Source organism: Euleptes europaea, chromosome 10 (genome assembly GCF_029931775.1).
Source record: "Euleptes europaea isolate rEulEur1 chromosome 10, rEulEur1.hap1, whole genome shotgun sequence".
In the NCBI taxonomy this organism is placed as follows: Eukaryota; Metazoa; Chordata; class Lepidosauria; order Squamata; family Sphaerodactylidae; genus Euleptes; species Euleptes europaea.
Window position 1 is genome coordinate 20679724 of NC_079321.1, and position 21502 is coordinate 20701225.

A 21502-nucleotide genomic window follows, 5' to 3' on the forward strand; every position below is an offset into this window, starting at 1 on the left:
TGGATCCCACAGTGGAAAAATAATCTTTAAAAGATAGCAGCTCTTGTACTACAGTCTTGTACGTTAATATTTCAAAATAAAACTGATGATGAATTTATACTGAATTTAGCATCTTACACATAGGACACTTCCTGTATCTTTTCAAGTTACTTCAGTTAACCTTGAAATTTAAGACTGGAAAACAAACAACAATTCTGGTAGCATTTTAAATGTCAAAAAAAGCTTGTCTATAGACTATCTAACGGGGAATGGTGAATAACAGCACTGGTTTTTGTAAACGCACAGGGTTTGCTCATTGGCAAAACAAATCTGCTCTTTCTAGGTTTTGTTAGAAGTCAAACTCCAGGACCTAATAATCAAATGCAGATGGCATGTCTCCATCTTTCTGCATAAATAAAATAAACTTTATAGTGCGAAGGACATTTAAATGGCTGGGAACATCCATCACCAGTCAAAGCCAAACAGAAAGCAAAAAAACAAAACAGAGAGAAAAATTGCAAGTTATAAAAATGACGGATTTCTGCGATGATTTATGTTTGTAACTGTTCATTCTCTTAAATATCATGGACATTTGGGGAATGTGCTGACAGACAGAGAGCAGGCAGAAAGAGCAGATTCGAACAAACGAAGAAAGGTGATTAAGAACAGTCAAGGATATCACTGTGACAATGCATTTATACGCTGGAGACTTTTAAAAGCTTCAAAAGCTGCCAATTGAGCACCTGTGATCTTTAAGCAACTGTGAGCATTCATCACCATTCACGAGCCTTTCCCTTAGCGAAATGTTCAAGCTTGTATAAAGGCTGATTGTAACAGAGAAAGGAGATTGAAGAATAGAAGAAAGGGAACAGCATTCAAGGAGAGCAAATCAGTACCATATCTAATGCTCTGACATTAATAAGCCTGGTTTTCTAGATGGTGGTTAAGGGTTTGGAACCGTAAAACAGGCATGTTCTGAAGCTATGTGGTTAACCACCCACAGTTACATAATTTGGTATTATCTTCTTCTTTTTTTCAAGAGGTCTAGCCAGGGCTCCAACAATCTGATCACACAAAGCTATGTAAAAGTGCCTTCTAGCTCTGAAAGAGTCAGATATCTTTTTAAAATGTCTCACTTCGTTGAACAGATTATTAAGGATGGAAATATCGAGGGATTTGAAAAAGCCTTCTGGCAGCAACAATAGCAGCGTTTATTGATTTAATACTGAAACTTCTGCCATTAGGGTCTAATAAATTTGTTTAACCAGTAACATCAGCTAAAATCCAAAAGGTGAGGGCAGGTAGAGGAGAGACCCAAACGAATCAACCAAGTTTTGCTTGTTCTTTTGGACACGGCAGTCCCCATTGCTGAAGAGACAAGCTGGCTTTCAGCATAAAAAGCTGTCCGACTTTTCAACATCTGATAAAATATTGCTGCACAAAGGACAAAATAAAGGTCTGGCAACGTGTGCCATTCTCCCCCATCAAGGGATGCCAGCCCCGGGATGGGAAATACCTGGAGATTTTGGGGGTGGAGCCTGGGGTGGTCCATTTTGGGAGGGGAGGTGCTTCAATGGGGCATAATGGAACAGAGTCCACCTTCCAAAGCGGCCAATTTCTCCAGGAGAACTGGTCTGTGTTGCCTGGAGAGCAGTTGTAATCCCAGGAGATCTCCAGATACCACCTGGAGGTTGGAACCCTACTGCATATCATGTCTGGACTGTGACCATAGTAAGCACAATACTGTGCTTTAATTATCCTTTCCCAGTCCTTAATGTGGTCTTTCCCAAATCTGCTTTGGTCTACTCTGTTCAGAAAGTGTGTAATCCAAGCACATTTTCAAGCTCTCTGGATGGAAAGGTGTGCAATTTATTGTCCTGCCCATATCAGCATCATTTCCCCACTGTTGGCCCCTCACAGTTGCCGTTGTCTCAGCTACACCACCAGAGGGCTTTTTGAGGACTTAAATAAAAACGTCAGATGAGGACATGTTGAATTCAACAGCACCAGCAAAACAGTTGGTTTTTATATGTTCACTTTCTCTACCTTTTACCCAGTGTGCGGCTGCTGTAAAAAAGGCAAATTCCATGCTGGCTATAATTAGACGAGGAATAGAGAATAAAACTGCTGGTATCATACTGCCCTTGTACAAATCTATGGTGAGACCACACTTGGAATACTGTGTACAGTTCTGGTCACCACACCTAAAAAAGGATATTACAGAGCTTGAGAAGGTGCAGAAAAGAGCAACCAAAATGATTAGGGGACTAGAGCAACTGTCCTATGGGGAGCTGTTAAGACGCTTAGGGCTGTTTAGCTTGGAAAGAAGGCGGCTGAGGGGAGACATGATAGAGGTCTATAAAATTATGCATGGTTTGGAGAGAGTGGATAGGGAGACGTTTTTCTCCCTCTCCCATAATACTAGAACACGGGGTCATCTGCTAAAGCTGGAGGGTGAGAGATTCAAAACAGATAAAAGGAAGTATTTTTTCACACACCGCATAGTTAAATTGTGGAACTCCCTGCCCCAGGATGTAGTGATGGCTGCCAGCTTGGAGGGCTTTAAGAGGGGAGTGGACATATTCATGGAGGAGAGGGGTATTCATGGCTATTAGTTAGAATGGATACTAGTCATGCTGCTTACCTATTCTCTCTAGTATCAGAGGAGCATGCCTATTATTTTGGGTGTGGTGAAACACAGGCAGGATGGTGCTGCTGCACTCGTCTTGTTAGTGGCTTCCTAGAGACACCTGGTTGGTCACTGTGTGAACAGACTGCTGGACTTGATGGGCCTTGGTCTGATCCAGCAGGGCCTTTCTTATGTTCTTAGAATCAAACTGGCTTACAATCGCCTTCCCTTCCTCTCCTCACAACAGACACCTTGTGAGGTAGGTGGGGCTGAGAGAGTTCAGAGAGAACTGTGACTAGCCCAAGGTCACCTAGCAGGCTTCACGCGTAGGAGTGGGGAAACCAACTCGATTCACCAGATTAAAGTCCGCCACTCATGTGGAGGAGTGGGGAATCAAACCTGGTTCTCCAGATTAGAGTCCACAGCTCTTAGCCACTATATCACACTGGCTCTCAACTGGTAGCCCCAAAACTCTTGATGAGGTCAGACAGGAAAAATCTGACTCCATCCAATATAGGTGGGCCAATCCCTACAGAATACCCACAGTACCAATCAACATAATTCAGCAAGGTGAGAAAGCAGAACTACCATAAAAGAGCAGCCTGTGGAGAATGCGCCTTCATCCACAACTTGCTACTAAAGTTCATTGGACTTGGCAGGGCCGGATTTAGGTTTGATGAGGCCCTAAGCTATTGAAGGTAATGGGGCCCTTTATATGTCCAGCTGTCCTTTGTCAACAACAAATTGTCGCTGTTTTTTGTGTTGAATATATGCTATATGGTATTTTATGGACCTAATAGGTATCTAAAGCCATTTGCACATAACAAAATATGTATTTTATCAAAGTAATTGATATTACTGTATGTAGGTTTTATTTTATTTGTTTTTTATCTTATATTTTGGAAATGTACATCCAGTTTTTTCCCCTTTAAATTTTTTGGGGGGCCCCAAGAGAGTGGGGCCCTAATCTATAGCTTGTTTAGCTTATACGTAAATCCGGCACTGGGACTTGGCCTACCTTGCAGGGTTGTCATGAAAAAAGCAATGTCCATGTCTCGGGGCTAGTAAGAGACTAGGAACAAAATAACAAGCTGTAAGAGGACACCCAGCTAAGGGCAATCAATCTAATGGACATGCAAGCGGGCTCTCCCAGTGTGAGATCAAAGGCAGGAGAAATCCCACTTCTACCAGAGGGGAGGGGGGAAACAAAAGGATAGCTACCATATATACTCGCATATAAGCCGAGTTTTTCAGCCCAAAAAAAGGGCTGAAAAAGCCCAACTCGGCTTATACGCGGGTCAATACGGTAGGTGGAGGAAGGGGGGGACTTACCGCTGCCGCCTGCCTGCGCGCCTTCCCTGCGGCCTGGGAGCGGCCTGCGGGGCCTCCTGCGCTCAGGGAGGGGGCCGCCGCTGCCTGCCCACGCGCCTCCCCCCCACCCCATCCCACCCCACCCCAGTGCACCTTCTGCGCGGCGGCGGCGGTTTCTTTGAATAGTGGTTCAAAGGCAAAGCAATATGGTTGAGAGACGGTAATATGGTTAAGAGTTGGATGAGATATTGGCGGGGTACAGATATCAGACTTTTAGCGTTCAGGTTATAAAACACAGGCGCCCTGTGACCCAGGTAGGGTTGCCAACCTCCAGGTCCTGAAATGAATAACAGCAGAAAATTGCCCAGAAAACTGCCCAGCACTGACTTGGCTGGTTGGTGAGACCTGTAGTCTGTCCATGAAGAATTGTGCATCTGTCAGGAGACTACTCCACGAATGCACCATATGAAGATTTTCCTTTTTCAACTTACCTGAGGCTTGGAAAATGTGATACTTTGCAAACTGGAAGTTGATTGGTTGACAATAATATTTCAATGTGGACTTTATTAGCTGGACTGATTTATAACCGCCAGGTACTAGCTGGAGATCTCCTTCTATTACAACTGATCTCCAGCCGATAGAGATCAGTTCACCTGGAGAAAATGGCCGCTTTGGCAATTGGACTCTATGGCGTTGAAGTCCTTCCCCTCCCCAAACCCCACCTCCTCAGGCTCCGCTTCAAAAACCTCCTGCCGGTGGCGAAGAGGGACCTGGCAACCCTAGACCCAGGGGAGGGATGGGGTATAAGCCTAAAATCAAGAACCTCATGCTGGCTCCGCCTCCTTACTGTACTCACCACCTTGCTTGGTTGAGCTGCAGCAGGAACAAGCAGGCGCCCTTTCGAACCCTCAAGTATAAAGAAGTCAAGATGCCCTCTCCCTTTACTTTGCCTTTGAACAGTGGTTATAAATCAAGTCAAGCCTGAACTGACCCTAGAAGCTAAAATGACTAAACTGAGGCTGTCGTATTTTGGTCAAATTATGAGAAGACAAGAGTCACTAGAAAAGACAGTCGTACTAGGAAAAGTTGAGGGCAGCAGGAAAAGAGGAAGACCCAACAAGAGATGGATTGACTCAATAAAGGAAGCCAGAGCCCTCAATTTGCAAGACCTGAGCAAGGCTGTCAAAGATAGGACATTTGGGAGGACATTGATTCATAGGGTTGCTATGAGTTGGAAGCGACTTGATGGCACTTAACACACACACACACACAAAAAGAAGGAGCCCTATGCCCCTCCCCACTGCCAATTCAGAAGGATACCAGAGTTGACGGTATCAAAAGCTGCTGAGTGGTCGAGGAGAACCAACGAAGTTGCAGGCTGCTTGTCCAGCCCCCTACCAACCATTGACAACAGGGTGACTGAGGAAGTGCCAGTTGTGAGTCAACCAGAAGTTATACCAAAATCGCTTTTGATCATTCATAACCTCGAAGATTACATGAAGCCACTCAGTCACCCGCCACACAACCCTCTTGGCTAGAAAAGGGAGTCTACAGGCAGGCCGATAACCCCCTAAATCATACAGAGCCAGGAATGGCTTGTCTGACAACTTTTACTGCCGACTCCTTTGGTTTAGCTGGAACAAAGTCCTGGCTAAATTGCTGCTGCATACAGCCCACACAGAAGAAGCTCTCAATTTCTCCCTAAACCAACAGGCCATATATTGCCAGCAATAAACAGGGGGTAAACAGCCTCTGAAGGAATAAAGCAAAAGCTTGCCCGTTTGTTGCTTAATTGGATTAGCAGGAAAATATCATTTTGTTTCCTTCTTTTTGTTGGAACTTGTTTTTCATCATGAAAGCTAATAAGAATTAGAACTGGTTGGTGTCTCCCTGTCTCTTATCAACATAACAGTCACTGTCCCCACAACCGTGCAAGGTATTCCAGATTCTGGTTGAGCTAGCTTTGCAGATTTAAATACACCCCAGCAACCGAGCCATTCCATATTTTATTCTTCTCCAGTTCTGATTTGTGGCCACTTTTGAACGTTGTTAGCTATGACTGCATTAAATATCTTGTTAGCATTTTTCTTTTAACTAAATCCTGAAATAAGCACTGTTCAGCATTTCAGCCTTCTTACCATCTGCTATTTCTTTCTCTCCCTTTTCTTTTGCCCTTTTGCATCTCAGTGTATTTTAATGTCATTTCCATTACTACCCTTTTCATTTTTATTCACTAATACCGAACAACTTGCCTCAAGGGAATTTTGTTGAATTTATAGGGCTGGATTTCCAAAGAGCGTGCCAGTCTCCATCCTGGTACATTCCAATACACTTGTGTGTTTTTGTACCTTAGAATTCGACTGCAGCTACATATTTTAATATGCATTCCATTAGTTATTTATATGTAGATGCAGGCTGAGTTCTTAGAGGAGGAAATATTCAGGTTTGTACTTGCAGTTCCTTTTGGGTTGCAAATGGAGAACCAGGCCTCAGCCTTTAGAAAATGCACATCATTGTTCAGAAAGTAGGACTCTGCTTCAAGGAATGAAGCCACCCGCTTGCAATAAAGAAAGGAGAAACACCATTTGTGACTACTGACATGTAAAACTTTCAACGGTGAATGCACCTTTGCGGAAACCAGTGACATAAAATCATCCTGATTTTTGACTCTCAGCAGCAAAGACGTTGTTTATTCTTCCTGAGGACTGGCTACAAAAGATATTTTTTGAAAATAGGAGTAGAAAACAGTAATTTTTCCAAGGTCCCCTAGAGACCTCATGGTTGAGTGGGCAACTGGAACCCAAGTGACTTAAATTGAAGTCACTCTTCCCACTGGTTCTCAATATAGGTGAAGTGTATTGAATATCTTTATTTGTTGTCCTTCATGAGCATTCATACAGTTCTGCAAAGCAGCAAAAATCCAATGTGCAGAATGCACTGTGACATCTTAATATGTGTTGGTGGATTGAACATAAGGCAGCCTCCTGCTGGCAGCTCTAGCTGCTTGCTGCCGGTCTGGGTGGCGGCTAGGGAACAAAGACCCCCCAAACAGCAATGTCAGCTGCATTACCATGTCACTTCCATGGAAAACCTGGTAGTGACGTAGGGTAGCTCTAGGAATTGCTGGAAACCTTGTGGTAAAACCATAGGGTTTTCAGCAATTCCTAGAGCTACCCTACGTCACTTCTGTTTTCCCACCAGATGTGATGTAGAAACACAGCTGATGCCCTACGCTTCTATGTCTCCGCACCCAACATTCCTGCTGGTAGCAAGTTGTCATGTCCTCCCTGTATCTGAACTGGTCCTGTCACCAGACAGTGCTTTAAATCTCCAGTGCTTTAAATTTCCACTTGATTTCTTGAATCTTGTGGGACAGTTTTCTTGTTCTTCTTTTTCATTGTTGTTCTCTTCTATTTCTTTGCACTGGTTATTATAATAGTTCTCTTTGTCTCAACATGCCTGTCACGGGAATGCTGCATTTAGACTTTTGATTCTATTTATGTCACCTTTTACTTTTGCTTCTCGACTATCTTTAGCAATTTTAAGAGTTTCTTCAGTAAGCCATCTAGGCTTTTCATTTCTTTTGGCTCCAGAAATAGTCTTTGTGCATTCTTCCTTCATAATATCTCTGGTTCTTCCCGTTCATGTTCACTTGAACTTAGTAATGCAAATCTGCTCTTTGCATGGTCTTTAAACTCTTCAGGAATGCTGTTTAGATTGTATTTTGGTACTATCTACTACTTTGAATTCCCAACTTTCATTAAAAAAAAAATTAACTCTCTAGTTCTTTTTGTGCAGACTATGTCCACAACAAAATAGGCTATAGACTTTTTTTTTTTTTAAAAAAAGAATGAAACCTGGGAATTCAGAGGACGTGGTAGATCACAGCAATAGATCTTTATAGCATTTTTATGCTGTAGTAATCTAGCAATCGTTGATTTGAAAAAAGCCTGAAAAGCCCTATGATGGTGGTTGGGAAATAGCAGTTTTGAGCAGCTGAGGCAAGGAAAGTGCAGGGAAAACTGCTGAGCAGTTGCTCCGTTGCCACGGTGAATGCATCTACAGTCAGCAGCAACAAGAGCCACATGAAGAACTGTCATCATGTGGGAGCAGTCTGTGCAAACCATTGGTCTTATTCAGAGCAGAAACTAAATCATTCCTTTGTGGTTACTATGCTACACATGTGCTATGCTACACATGTGCATCTCCGGATGTACTCAAAAGTAAAATAAAAACAAAAACAACAAAAACTCTCACCCTTTTCATTACTGATTGGAATTTTCTTTAAAATTAAAAACACACACCACATGATGGAATGTATGTAGAAAAGCACTGAAGATGTCTGGAAAGTGTCCTGGCTCCTATGGTGTTATGCCTTTCACCAGCAAGATAATTATGGGTGTATGTCTATACTAGCAATCTCGCCACCTCAGATCTCATTCAAAAGAAAGCCCTCCGGCAGCCCATCGCTCTCACTGCCATAATGAGATGCTCACTAGTTAAAACAGCTTTTATAGCGTGAAAACTTTAGAAAGCTACTAAAATTTTAGATACTATCAGAGGGTCAGTGTGGAGCAGCGTTGTAGGAAATATGGTGCTTTTGTGAAGCCTGGAAATGTCACATGTTGATCTTAAAAAACTGCTTCTACCCATATTGGAGAAAGAGGAGAAAAGGGAGGCAAGACACATATATAGAAACCTGAGGTAAAACCAGACAGCAGCTTTACTGCAAGTCATCAGGCAGGCCTTGGCAAACGGCAGGGATCCACACATTGTAGGATCCCTGCCTATGTGCAAGGAATTATAGTGGGAGACGCATGGGTCATGGCTATACCAGAGATGAATCCATGACTGTTTCCCTTAATTATTAGCTGGGATGCACAGGGGTCTTTCTTATGTAACTCCCCAAGGCCCTTCAAGATGGCCCCTCCTGCAAGTTTGTCAAGGTTTTCTCGCATGTCCCTCACCACTGTCTGTCCTAGCAAAAAAAAAAAAAAAAAAAAGGGAAGAGCCACATGTGGATACAGAAGGCGAACCACTTGGCCCTCATCAACCATGACCAATAATACACTTTTTCCTGAAGGCACCATCAGTCACCACCGTGGGGATATTATGTGATCTCTCTACTAGCCTTTGTTATGACCTCTTCTCTACTACTGCTAAAGCAGACTATTTAGAGGAATCACGTTTAGCGAGATACATACCACCCCCAGTTCTCTCTATTGTTATATTGCAAAACTAAAAAAAATTACTTTTCAAATTTCTTATTCCATCCCCTCCACAAAGGACTCTACTTAAAACCATTCCCCTCCACAAAGGACTCAACTTAATACTCTACTCAGTTACCATTCTGGTTTTTAAAGAAAGTCTTGTAATTTTTTCCCCCAGCATCAAATTTCCTATGACTTACCGGTATACATTATGCTAGAAAGCTATTACATTTTTTGACACTTTGGGCAGAAAGGTAAAAATAATGTCTCCCTCTCATTTTTAAAAATATACAGTCACTATTATTACACACACACACACACACACACACACACAATGACCTTTTGTGCTATTGGCTTAAGCAAACATTAAGTAGTGGTGAAAATGCAGAAGCTAAATCGCATCCAAATGTATGAGTTTTCTGTTTTATGCGATCGCTGGGGCTCAGCCATCTATACATAATACTGGAAAGCAGTTAACGAAAAACCAGGCTATGCTGGGAATACACACAATTCATCACAGAGATAAGAAAGATGAATGCACTACACATTCAAGATGTCTGGGCCCACTCAAATCCATCCTGACTTTACAAGGTAGTTAAACAAAAATTTTAAAGCAGCAATTTTAACAGAGATTAATGTATGCTTTAGCAATTCCCAGTGAATCTGTAGTCAAGGCTGGCACTGATGACACAGCAATATCACAAGGGCTGCTGCTTACTTTACAAAGTAAACCCAACAACAGTGTACACCCTACAGTTTGCTCATGTTCACAGCAGCCTAGCTTACAGCAGGTCAGCTGGTGTAGTGGTGTAGTGTAGTGGTGTACTGGTGTAGTGGTTAGGAGTGGTTTGATTCCCCACTCCTCTTCATGAGTGGCGGACTCTAATCTGGTGAACCAGGTTGGTTTCCCCACTCCTACACCTGAAGCCTGCTAGGTGACCTTGGGCTAGTCACAGCTCTCTTAGAGCTCTCTCAGCCCCACCTACCTCACAAGGTGTCTGTTGTGGGGAGAGGAAGGGAAGGAGATTGCAAGTTTGATTCTCCTTAAAAGGTAGAGAAAATCGGCATATAAAAACCAACTCTTCTTCTTCTTTAGGGACAGAGGACGAACATGCAGCGAGACCAATTCCCCAGCTCAGGAATTCTCTTTGCTCCAATTGGCCAGTGATGAAACCCTCCTCCAGATCATATTTGTTCCCTGGCCTCTGCAACAAGCAGACCTGTTTGCACTAACTAGAGTGCGTTCACATCAAAGGTAAAGGTCCCCTGTGCAAGCACCGGGTCATTCCTGACCCATGGGGTAACGTCACATCCTGACGTGTTCTAGGCAGACTATGTTTACGGGGTGGTTTGCCAGTGCCTTCCCCAGTCATCTTCCCTTTACCCTCAGCAAGTTGGGTACTCATTTTACCGACCTCGGAAGGATGGAAGGCTGAGTCAACCTTGAGCCGGCTACCTGAAACCGACTTCTGTCGGGATCGAACTCAGGTCGTGAGCAGAAGCTTGGACTGCAGTACTGCAGCTTACCACTCTGCGCCACAGGGCTCCTGCCTCCCCTTTATTTGGCCCTCACTTGCACCAGAACTGAGTTTGATCCTTTGGATGGGAGACACTAGTGAACACATATCAATCAGACAGGAAAATATATTTGTTATGACCAGTGAATGGAGGGTGTTGTGAAACAGAAGTCCTATGCTACCAGGATACATTCTCTTACAACAGAGCCCTATACATTTTTATTCAGAAATAAGTTGAGTTGAATGGGATTTACAAGCAAGTTTGCATGGGATTGTAGTTTTAGCACTTTCTTTTTTGGCTGGTGGCGCAAGGATTAACAACCTTGGAAATTAAAGCAGGAGCGTTGAAAGACTGATGGTATCAGTAGCCACCTACACATACCCTATTTTTAACCTGACTTTAGTGCCAGTAGGTTGATAGGGTAACCACCTCAGTTTTCCCAGTCTAAAGATATTGTTTATTTTGGCGAAGTCCTTTCATACTAGCGTGTATGGGGGCCAGACCACACAAAATGGCTCTTCTCAATACATTGTGTCTCCCCAGTTTATTTATTATTTATTGGCCTCCAGGGTGATTTCTCAAAATGGAGAAATTGTCTCCCATGGTTCCATGGCATCATAGCAAGAACTACTATGACAGTGCAAGATTAATAGTTGGGATCGAGTCACATTACCATCACCTATTTTTAAGGCGATGTTAACAGAAGGGAGCTATGCATATAAATCTCGGGCAAAGCTACCACATCCTGCTCCAATGAAGTTATAATTTGACATCTTAATAGCAGCACAGCTGACTAAATACAGTATTTATATAATGGGAACTGCTACCCCATTCTTCAGACTATGCCCACAGCAGCATAGGAGGACATATTTATAGAGAGAACTTTGGGAAAGGATTTTACTTTTCAATTCACTACACTGTGAGCATTTTAAAAAGTACCATAATTCAATAAGCTAGTAGCATTGCGGTCACTGTTCCCAATCCATGAAACATCATCTATATCCTCTCTAGTCAGCTCCCTAACCAACCTTTCCAGTGCACAGTCATCAATGATGCCTAGACAACTAATTTCTATAGTACACATTTCTCAAATACACATCTGTGCAGTCAATGTGAGGGTAGTTGAAGTCACCCAGTGTTACAACACTTTCCCCTTCAGTTGCCTCCCTTATTTCATTTTTCATTGTGGAATCAGGATCATGGTTTTGATCCGGTCGGCTTTTTAACATCCTTTAAGTTCATTATCTCCTAAAATATGGCAAAAACAGAAACATACCTGTGGTGATGAAATGTAAATTAGCAGGGAGAAGCTAATGAAACGTAGGTGCGCTAACTTTCATTAGTTCTAAGATGGTACAAAGTTATTCCAACAGGGAAACCCCATTCTTTCTGGGATAAATTTGTCATCCAACTACTTTGTTACTCAAGGAAATGATAAACGGTAATTAATTTTCCTTCGGGGATATCATGTACCAGACTACAGTGACAATGTCCTTAAAGGGCAACTGAGAGAGCCAGTAACTTTGAGTTTCTGCAACCAAAGTGCATCTGGAGGTCCAGGTCAGGTTAATTAGGCAGATTTCCCTCTGTGCTGGATTGTGCCCACAGCCAATAATAAAGATAGCACGGTTGCTCAAACTATCTAAGAATTTCATTATCTTCCTGTGCAAAATCACTGACATCTAAATGAATTCTGCATTACTCATTACAGAGTCAAGGGAAACCTTTATATCTGCCAGTGATGGTGGGTACACAGAACGAACGTGTCTTTGTTAAGGTTGTGTCAAAACTAAATTTAAAATATGAGTTTCAGCATTACAACCTAGTTTACAATCTTTCTGATAACACTGTATCAGCAAGACCCTCACCATTGACATGGCTGGGACCAACTGCCCTCTCAGATCTCACACCCTCAGATCTCACACCCTCAGCGTGGTGTAGTGGTTAAGAGCAGTGGTTTGGAGCAGTGGACTCTAATCTGGAGGACTGGGTTTGATTCCCCATTCCTCCACATGAGTGGCGGACACTAATCTGGTGAACCGGGTTGGTATCCCCACTCCTACACATAAAGCCAGCTGGGTGACCATGGGCTAGTCACAACTCTCTCAGCCCCACCTATCTCACAGGGTGTCTGTTGTGGGGAGGGGAAAGGAAGGTGACTGTAAGCTAGTTTGATTATCCCTTAAGTGGTAGAGAAAGTCAACATATAAAAACCAACACTTCTTCTTCTTCATTCTGCTTGCCTGTTATACAACTATTACATAAGTTATCTAAGGATTGCTAGCTAAGGAGTTTGCTCCTCCCTCTAACAATAACAATAATTCAACTAACACTGGAGCAAAGAAGGCATCAGAACGTTGTCTGCAGCAACATGGGAGAAAAGAGGTAGGTGTGTACTCTCCAGAAAGGATTTATTTCATGTGTAGTCCCTCTTTATGCACATTATTCCACACAGGGCTACCAAGCCCCCCGGTCAGGGCAGCGGATGCCCCACTCCCAGCTCCTGTTGCCCACTGCTGATCTGAGATGTGGGATTGGGGGAATTTTAAAAAAACCTGATGCTGGCTATGCTGTTATGTCACTTTTAGTAAAAAAAAGAAAAGAAGTGACAAAGGGTAGCTCTAGGAATTGCTGGAAACACTACAGTAAAACCCATACCCCCACCCATATCTCCACCCACAGCTCTCTCGCCAGTGGCCAGGCACGGCCCTGCAGCCCTAACTCCACATCTTGCCCTCCTGTTTTTCAAAGCCCAAAGGTGAACACGCAGCTCTGATTTGGATCTGTATGAAGATTTAAACATCTGCACAGATATCCGAGGTCAACATACAGTGAGGCACATACAACCATCAAAGAAAGGACTGTGATTTGCATATCTATATGCGGAACAGGGTTTCATCTGATTGTGTTTTCTTTTCTGAATCACAAAGTTGGCTTTGTACATTGGAAATGAACATTTTAGACACTATGCGTCTCACAAGATGCATTATTTGCAAGTTTAAAATTCCCCATGAATGTAAGTTCTGCCTCCTAAATTTCTCAGTTCTGTTAACTCTCTTTCACCACTGACTATCCCTTACACTGCTAGTTTGCCCTTTATATTGTATGCAGCACAGGATTTTTTTTGGTTTAAAATGTTCCCTTTTATATCTACAGCTGCTAGATCAGGTGGTAAACTATGTTGACTTGATTGTGAAAGGACCTATGTTATCTCCAAGGATTGGCTGTGTTATTCCTGAGTTATTTTATGAATTGGTTGTGAACTGAATGAGTTTTTAAACTCCGTTAGGGAAGGGAGCCCCATGGCGCAGAGTGGCAAGCTGCAGTACTACAGTCTAAGCTCTGCTCATAACCTGAGTTCGATCCCGACGGAAGTTGGTTTCACGTAGCTGGCTCAAGGTTGACTCAGCCATCCTTCCGAGGTTGGTAAAATGAGTACCCAGCTTGCTGGGGGTAAAGGGAAGATGACTGGAGAAGGCAATGGCAAACCACCCTGTAAAACAAAGTCTGCCTAGTAAACGTTGGGATGTGACATCACCCCACGGGTCAGGAATGACCCGGTGCTTGCACAGGGGACCTTTACCTTTTTAGGGAAGACCTGGTGAAGCTTCCTTTAACACAAATCGAGCACTTCTGCAGAAGACTGATGCAACTATCCCTAATACTAACGTAGTTTTCAAATGCAGCCAAGAGGTGTTGATACAGTCCCTCCAGTACCAGTTTGCTCCACTGACTTGTTCAGGATATGATGGTAACATATGCACAGTTGTGGCTATGGCGCAGTCATAATTGTTTGAGAACCACCTTATCAAATAAACATAGCAATTCTTCTATGATGACAACAGCAGGACCTTTAAATATTAGCTGTGAAGTAGCTTTCCCATGGATGGAATGATATTTAAATAACCCAACCACATTGATGGGAGAAAACCTGTGCGGTTCCCAACGATGGAATCAATACCTTGCTCAGAGAGAGGTGGTGGTAATGCCAACTTCATGGGAAAGACCAATGTGATTAGTCCCCATGTCATGCAAATCGTGTCATTTAAACATAATCCCAGCCACACAGGAACAGTTTGTACAAGATTATCCACATGACTAGAAGGCACTGTTGTTGTTTTCTTCAGTTAGTAACTCCAGCATAGCTGGGGTAGCATTTAAATGCAGCACTTAAACAGTTTTCAAACCTCTGAGAGTTGTATAAAGCATTTAGAAGAGCAGGTATACAATATACTTGCATATATTGATTATCAATATATCTAATTCTCAACATGTCTCCATCTGTGGATACTTACATCTAGAGATTAGAGCCATGGACAGAAAATACAGATCTTTCTATAAATCAGAGAAAAGCCCCAGGTTTTCAGAAAAATCTGAAACCAAAAAAAGAAAAGAAAATACATTGGGGGGTGTTTTAAAGCCCTCCAAAATAACAAAAGCAGAGCTTGTAGCTTTAAGAAACAAATGGACTCGGTGGCTGTTCCTAGGGAACCACACAGTACTGCAAGCATTCCAGCCTTGGTTTTAGTCAGTAAAAGGCAGGGGAAAGGGAACAGGGCCCCTTCCAGGGATGTTTTAGTTTTATAAGGGAGGACTCATGGGTCCAGACCTGGCAGCAAGCACTGAGTGACTTGCTACCACCTGAATGGCATGACTCTCCCAGGACTGGCTGCTTGCTACTGTTGAGTAGCAGCCACCCCATGAAAGCTAGTGTGATGTGGTGGTTAGAGTTTCAGACTAGGATGTGGGAGACCCAGGTTTGAATCCCCACTCTGCCATGGAAGCTCGCTGGGTGATCTTGGACCAGTTACACATTCTCAACCTAACCTAACTCACAGAGTTGTTGTGAGGATAAAATGGAGGAGAGGAGAATGATGTAAGCTGCTTAGGGTCCCTACAGATGAGAAAGATGGGGAATAAATTAAGGAAATAAATAGTACAGCTGCAGATGGGGAGTCAGTTAAACGTTTGGTGGGTTGGTGGGTGGGAAGGAAAGAAGGAAGTGTGAAAATGTGATATGGAGGTTGCCAGGAGGAGGAAAAGAGGAAACAGTGTGGGTAGGATGATACAGGGGAGAGTGCCACAAGTCCTTGTGTATTTCTTACTGCACAACATCTGGCACTGGACAACTGGACCCAGTCCAGTGGATGGAACTGAGCAAAGTTTTTCAGGGGAGGATACCGGGTGGGGGAGAGGAGGGAAAGCTGAAGATGGGGGGCATAGGCTGGTGGGTGGGAAGGAGAGAAGTAAGCAGGAAAAGGAGAGGTTATGGGGCTTTCAGGGAATGGAAAGAGGAAACAGTAGGGGACAGGAAAATGATATGACCTCCCCTCGCAAGTCCTTGTGGGTCCCCTGCTGGTTCCTTTTCTATTAATTTGCATGACAAAACATGCCTTTGATAAATAGGGTTCCAAGAATAGAAAGGTACTGAAGGGTTTATAGAAGAAGAGGAAGAACGGAAATAAGCACAAGGACTGTAAACACAGGGATAGTTAAACATTTTCTTACATGCCAAATGTATCAAATAATGCTGCCGGGGATTAGAAAAGACTTAGACAGGCATAACTGTTTATAACAGTAAGCCAAGCTAATGACCTGTCAGATACACAAGCACTTTTTCTAAATACTGCTAGGACAGAAGTTATCCATGCTTTCACTAACTTGAGTACTATAAGTAAACACTGAGTGTGAGGAACTAGCTACTAGATTTGAAATCTTCAAACCTTATGGAGATGGTCTTTGCGTAAACAAAGCATGCATGAGGGGGTGGAACTGTACAAACCCAACCATCATGCACTGGAGGCCCCATTTCCACAGCAGCCTATGTGCATGCACCCCAATGCTTTTAGGGTCTGCATGTCATCTAGACAATGTAGTGTTGAGACGAAGCATTTGGAGCATAAATGGAGTCAGCAAGGGTCCAACAGGTACGATTCTGCATGCTCCCCCCTCAGTGGATACAAGCAAAGGCTACTGAGAGCCAGTCTGGTGTAGTGGTTAGAATGCTGGATTAGGAGCTGTGAGATCTAATTCCCACTCCACCATGGAAGCTTGTTGGGTGACCTTGGGCCAGCCACATATTCTCAGTCTAGCCTACCTCACAAGGTTGTTTGAGGATAAAATGGAGGAGAGGAGAACCATGTAAGCTGCTTTGAGGTAGGTAGAGTTGCCAGGTCCCTCTTTGCCATTGGTGGGAGGTTTCTGGGGTGGAGCCTGAGGAGGGCAGGGTTTGGGAAGGGGAGGGAATTCAATGCCATAGAGTCCAATTGCCAAAGCGGCCATTTTGTCCAGGTGAACTGTTCTCTATCAGTTGGAGATGAGTTATAATAGCAGGTCTCCAGCCACCACCTGGAGGTTGGCAACCCTAGAGGTGGGATATAAATGAAGTTTACCATCACGGCTAAGATTTTAAATAAAAAACATGTTTTGAAAGCAGTCTGGGGAAGGGGAAATACAACAAACCTCCCTTATTTAGGTTTTAATTTCTGACATCTGGATTCATAAATTGTGAGGAGTAAGAAGAAACAACAGGTCACAAAGGGTGCCTTTGTAAAAAGCGGCAATGTTTTGGACACAGAGACATCTGGGAGGTTTTGCTTGATCCAGCTCTGCTTTTTTGATAAATATGTGGGTATGGTAGCTAGAAAGCTTTCTATCAGCATCATTTGTTAATGTTGAATCATATTTTTGAAACCTCTAGTCTTGACTAGTACAAAATAAGGTATGTGAAGCAGCCCTTGAAGATTACTTAGTGATATGCACAGTCATAATTTTATATGAATAAGTGAAAGGTGAGTATTTTGTATCAGTATAATAGAATCATAGAGTTGGAAGGGACCACAGGGTCATCTAGTCCAACCCCCTGCACAATGCAGGAAATTCACAACTATCTCCACCCCCAGTGACCCCCACTACATGCCCAGAAGATGACCAAGATGTGCTTATCATCGCCTTAAGGTTATAGAATCAGCATTGCTGACAGTGTACCGGTAGGTAAAATGCAAGTATTTTCCAGCTTCCGAATGCACAAACTGGATTTTTGAAGGTATGCATTTGTGCTTATCAACGCTGCATGGACAAGGAAAATATGCTAATTGCAACTGCATGTTTTGGGAGGATTGTGGGTAGTGGGCAGTGTATGATCCCATTATGCATAGTTGGTATGCTAAAAATGAAAGTCTGAAAACGGCAATCCTCGTTACATGTTGTATTATTACATTTTTCTAAGCTGCCCTGAACATGGAATGATGACACGGAAATAAATAAAAATCAAACAACCTGGGTACTTTTTTGAAAAGAAAATCAGAGAGCACTGATACAAATTCACTCAAAACTGGCTGACTAAGAGGCTTGTATGGATCCCTTTTGTTTCTTTTTAAAATCCATGTTAACTCCCAGGGAATTGATATTCTCTTCTCCATAAGCACTTTGATTTTCTTGTTCTTGTACCTGCTGTTATGCTAAGTCATGCGTGTTCAGTTCTCGTAATCTTTCTTTTCAAATCAGCTTTCCATATCCTTCAATCAATTACTTGGCAGTTCTATAAATCACCTCCACTTTCTCTGCAAACTTTGGTTCTCTGGTGCCGCTAAGCTACTGTTTAGAAAGAGCTTTTGTGGAGATACATGGGAAGATTATTAATATTTTTATATTCCATTTTATTTTTATATTCCATTCCATTTTATAACTGGCCATTCTGACTTGTAAAGCATTTTTAAAAGGCCAACGGTATTGTGTATATGTGTGTGTGTGTATAGAAAAGGGCAATTTTGAGCATGGCAGGTTTGTATTACTGCTTATGTCAAGACTTACATCTTCAATGTATTAATATGGAAAATGCGCCACCTATAATGCCAGTAATGGCATACCAATCAGGACCAGACAAAGGATCTTACTTATTGCTTATTATTTCCTCACTTCAGTTTCCCCCCCCCTCTTATTTGACGGGTACAGATCCATAGCAAAGAGAACACTATATTTTTTGAGTCACAAGCACTGAAGTCTGATTCCTCTTGAGTTTTCTGTGAAGCGTTTCTCAGATAGCAGAACTAAGAAAGTCCTCCACAAAAGATCCCAGAGAAGTGACAATAAGTGGAAGTTGGGGAAGTCAGTAGATGGCTGGAAAGACCATAGATATGATGCAAAATGTAGAAAAAGCGTTGGTTTTTATATGCCGACTATCACTTAAGGGAGACTCAAACCGGCTTACAATCACCTTCCCTTTCCCTCCCCACAACAGACACCCTGTGAGGTAGGTGGGGCTGAGAAAGCTCTAACAGAGCTGTAACTTGCCCAAGGTCACCCAGCTGGCTTCGTGTAAAGGAGTGGGGAAACAAATCCAGTTCACCAGATTAGCCTCCACCGCTCATGTGGAGGAGTGGGGAATCAAACCCGGTTCTCCAAATCAGAGCCCACCGCTCCAAACCACCACTCTTAACCACTCTTAATAACCATATAAGGAAGAATCAATCACCTTCCCCTCCCCACAACAGACACCCTGTGAGGTAGGTGGGGATGAGAGAGTGTGACTAGCCTAAGGTCATCCAGCTGGCTTCATGTGCAGGAGTAGGGAAACAAATCCCTTCACCAGTTTAGCCTCCGCCGCTCATGTGGAGGAGTGGGGAATCAAACCCGGTTCTCCAGATCAGAGTCCACCTCTCCAAACCACCGCTCTTAACCACTGCACCACACTGGCTCTCTTTAGACAAACTTCACCTCCCAGTATACTCATGTAGCCCATTTCCCCCTTCAAATTAGAATAACCTATTACACAATTTCCCCCTCTGGTTTCCTCACTACTAGAAGGAGCTTACCATGGGGATACCTAAGAGTATAAACCCTTCCAACTCAGCTAGGAAGAGAAACCAAAGAAGGAAAACAACAACAGCAAATTCAGCTTTTCTTGAAGTTCCAGTCAGCTACAGGCTTTCCATCGCTTGTCAAGTAATCAAAAGACATGCCTCCAGCCAATACACTGTTTTCACTGCCACACGACACTGTGTTAACTACCCGGGAGCAACACATGTCGGACTTTCTGCTGCCTCTCTCTTTTTTGTATTTTTATGAAACTGCATTATCAGGAGCGCTCGGAGAACTCCAGAAATGTTACCCCATGCAGTCGGCATTTAGTTCTGAAGCCCGGGGATATCGTTATTTACAAAGCATTAGCTTAATAAACATTCTTATTTATTTTCCTGGAAGCAGACTGATGACCTTTGAAAAAGCAGCAGCATCCTGTCTTCCCAGCGAACCGCTGCGCTATAGAATACATAAGGTATCCTTTAAAATAATCCCACTCAACTTGTATAAACAGGATCCTCAGGACACAATAAGGCACAAATGTCAAACTTAAGGCCCACAGAACAGAACTGGATCCCAGTGTGGTACTGGTGTAAAGCCGTTCATATACATGAGTGCCGTTCATATATATTTATGCTTTCGCTGAACACTTTCCCACATCATCCTCCCGCACAGTTCCTGCAAAAACCCACTGTTTTGTACAGGGTTTTAGCTCACCATATGCGCACTACAAACACACCTTTTATGCCCTTCCTGAGGAACAGCCATGTTAGTCTGTTGCTTCAGAAGTACACAGCAGTCACCTGGCGCCTTACGGCCTAACAAAAATGTTGTCTTTCCGGAATGAAAGGGGAGGGGAGGGACTTCAATGCCATAGAGTCTAATTGCCAAAGCGGCCATTTTCTCCAGGTGAACTGATCTCTATAGGATGGAGATCAGTTGTAGTAGCAGGAGATCTCCAGCTAGTACCTGGAGGTTATGGCAACTGACTGCTATCCCAGGCATTACATAAGCTTTTCTAGAGAGGTATGCTTGCAGATTCAGAAGCAGGAATGTACTGATGTTATTTCTGTTGCCTAACCCCCCTCCCCCAAGGACTCCTTGTTCTCTGAATCATATGGGCAAAAGTTGGCATCCCCGTATTCACCCTGGGGAGTCAATGCCATTTTGTAGAGTGAGTTCCCACCAGGAAACGCCTTTTAATGGTACCTCAAGGACGCGATTCTTTTCAGGGTCACTGTGGTGCAGGGGCTCCGGTAGGGTTGCCAACTGCCAGGTAGTCAGCAAACTAGAAACAGCACTTCACAAGCTAGACACAATGATTATAAAGTAGTGGTATTTAATAACATATCCACCACTGATAGTATATAGGCAAAAACATGTATTGTTGATTATTGCCTTAAAAGTAACACCAAAGAGAGGACTATGCCTTGTTACAAACAAATAGCAGTATTATAGATAAGTCCATGAAAGGGGGTGCCAACCTCCCTTTCTTCCACAGATATGCTTCTTGAGAGTAGCAATTCAGTAGTGCAGTTGTTCTCAACAGAAGCCCGGTGATCTTTCTGTTTCAGCAATTAATGCCTTCTTCAGGGACCACTATATCATAAATTAGTACATAATGCTAATTAACAAATAATAATTAATATAAATATGCTAGCAATTGGCTTAAACAAGGGAGAAAATAGAGAGAAGATAGAGCATCATACTCACACGCTGGCTGTTATTAACATTCTCTGCATTGGCAATTTACCAAAGATACTGCCCTTAATTTTAAATGGTGCAGTCACATGTGAGAATTAACCATTAAAGAGACAGTTACATTTTGCATTACAGAAAAACTGAATTCAATTAAAGAGACAGCTGTTACATGAATTATGTTACAAATAGCATGCTAAATCCATCGAGGTGTTCAGTCCTTTAGGATACAAAGTATCAAACATGTGGATGTATTTAGATTCTTGACGCCTTAATATGAGATCCACATCAGACCTATCATATTTCTGTTGATTGAATCGCCATAACACAAAAAATGAAAGATCCTCATCAGTGTGAT

The 21502-nt window shown here is 43.0% G+C and overlaps 1 protein-coding gene across 1 annotated transcript in view; it reads right to left on the minus strand.

Moving 5' to 3' along the window:
• KLHL29 (kelch like family member 29) overlaps window positions 1-21502 on the minus strand; it is a 416167-nt gene that overhangs the window by 52078 nt on the left and 342587 nt on the right. The window lies entirely within an intron of this gene.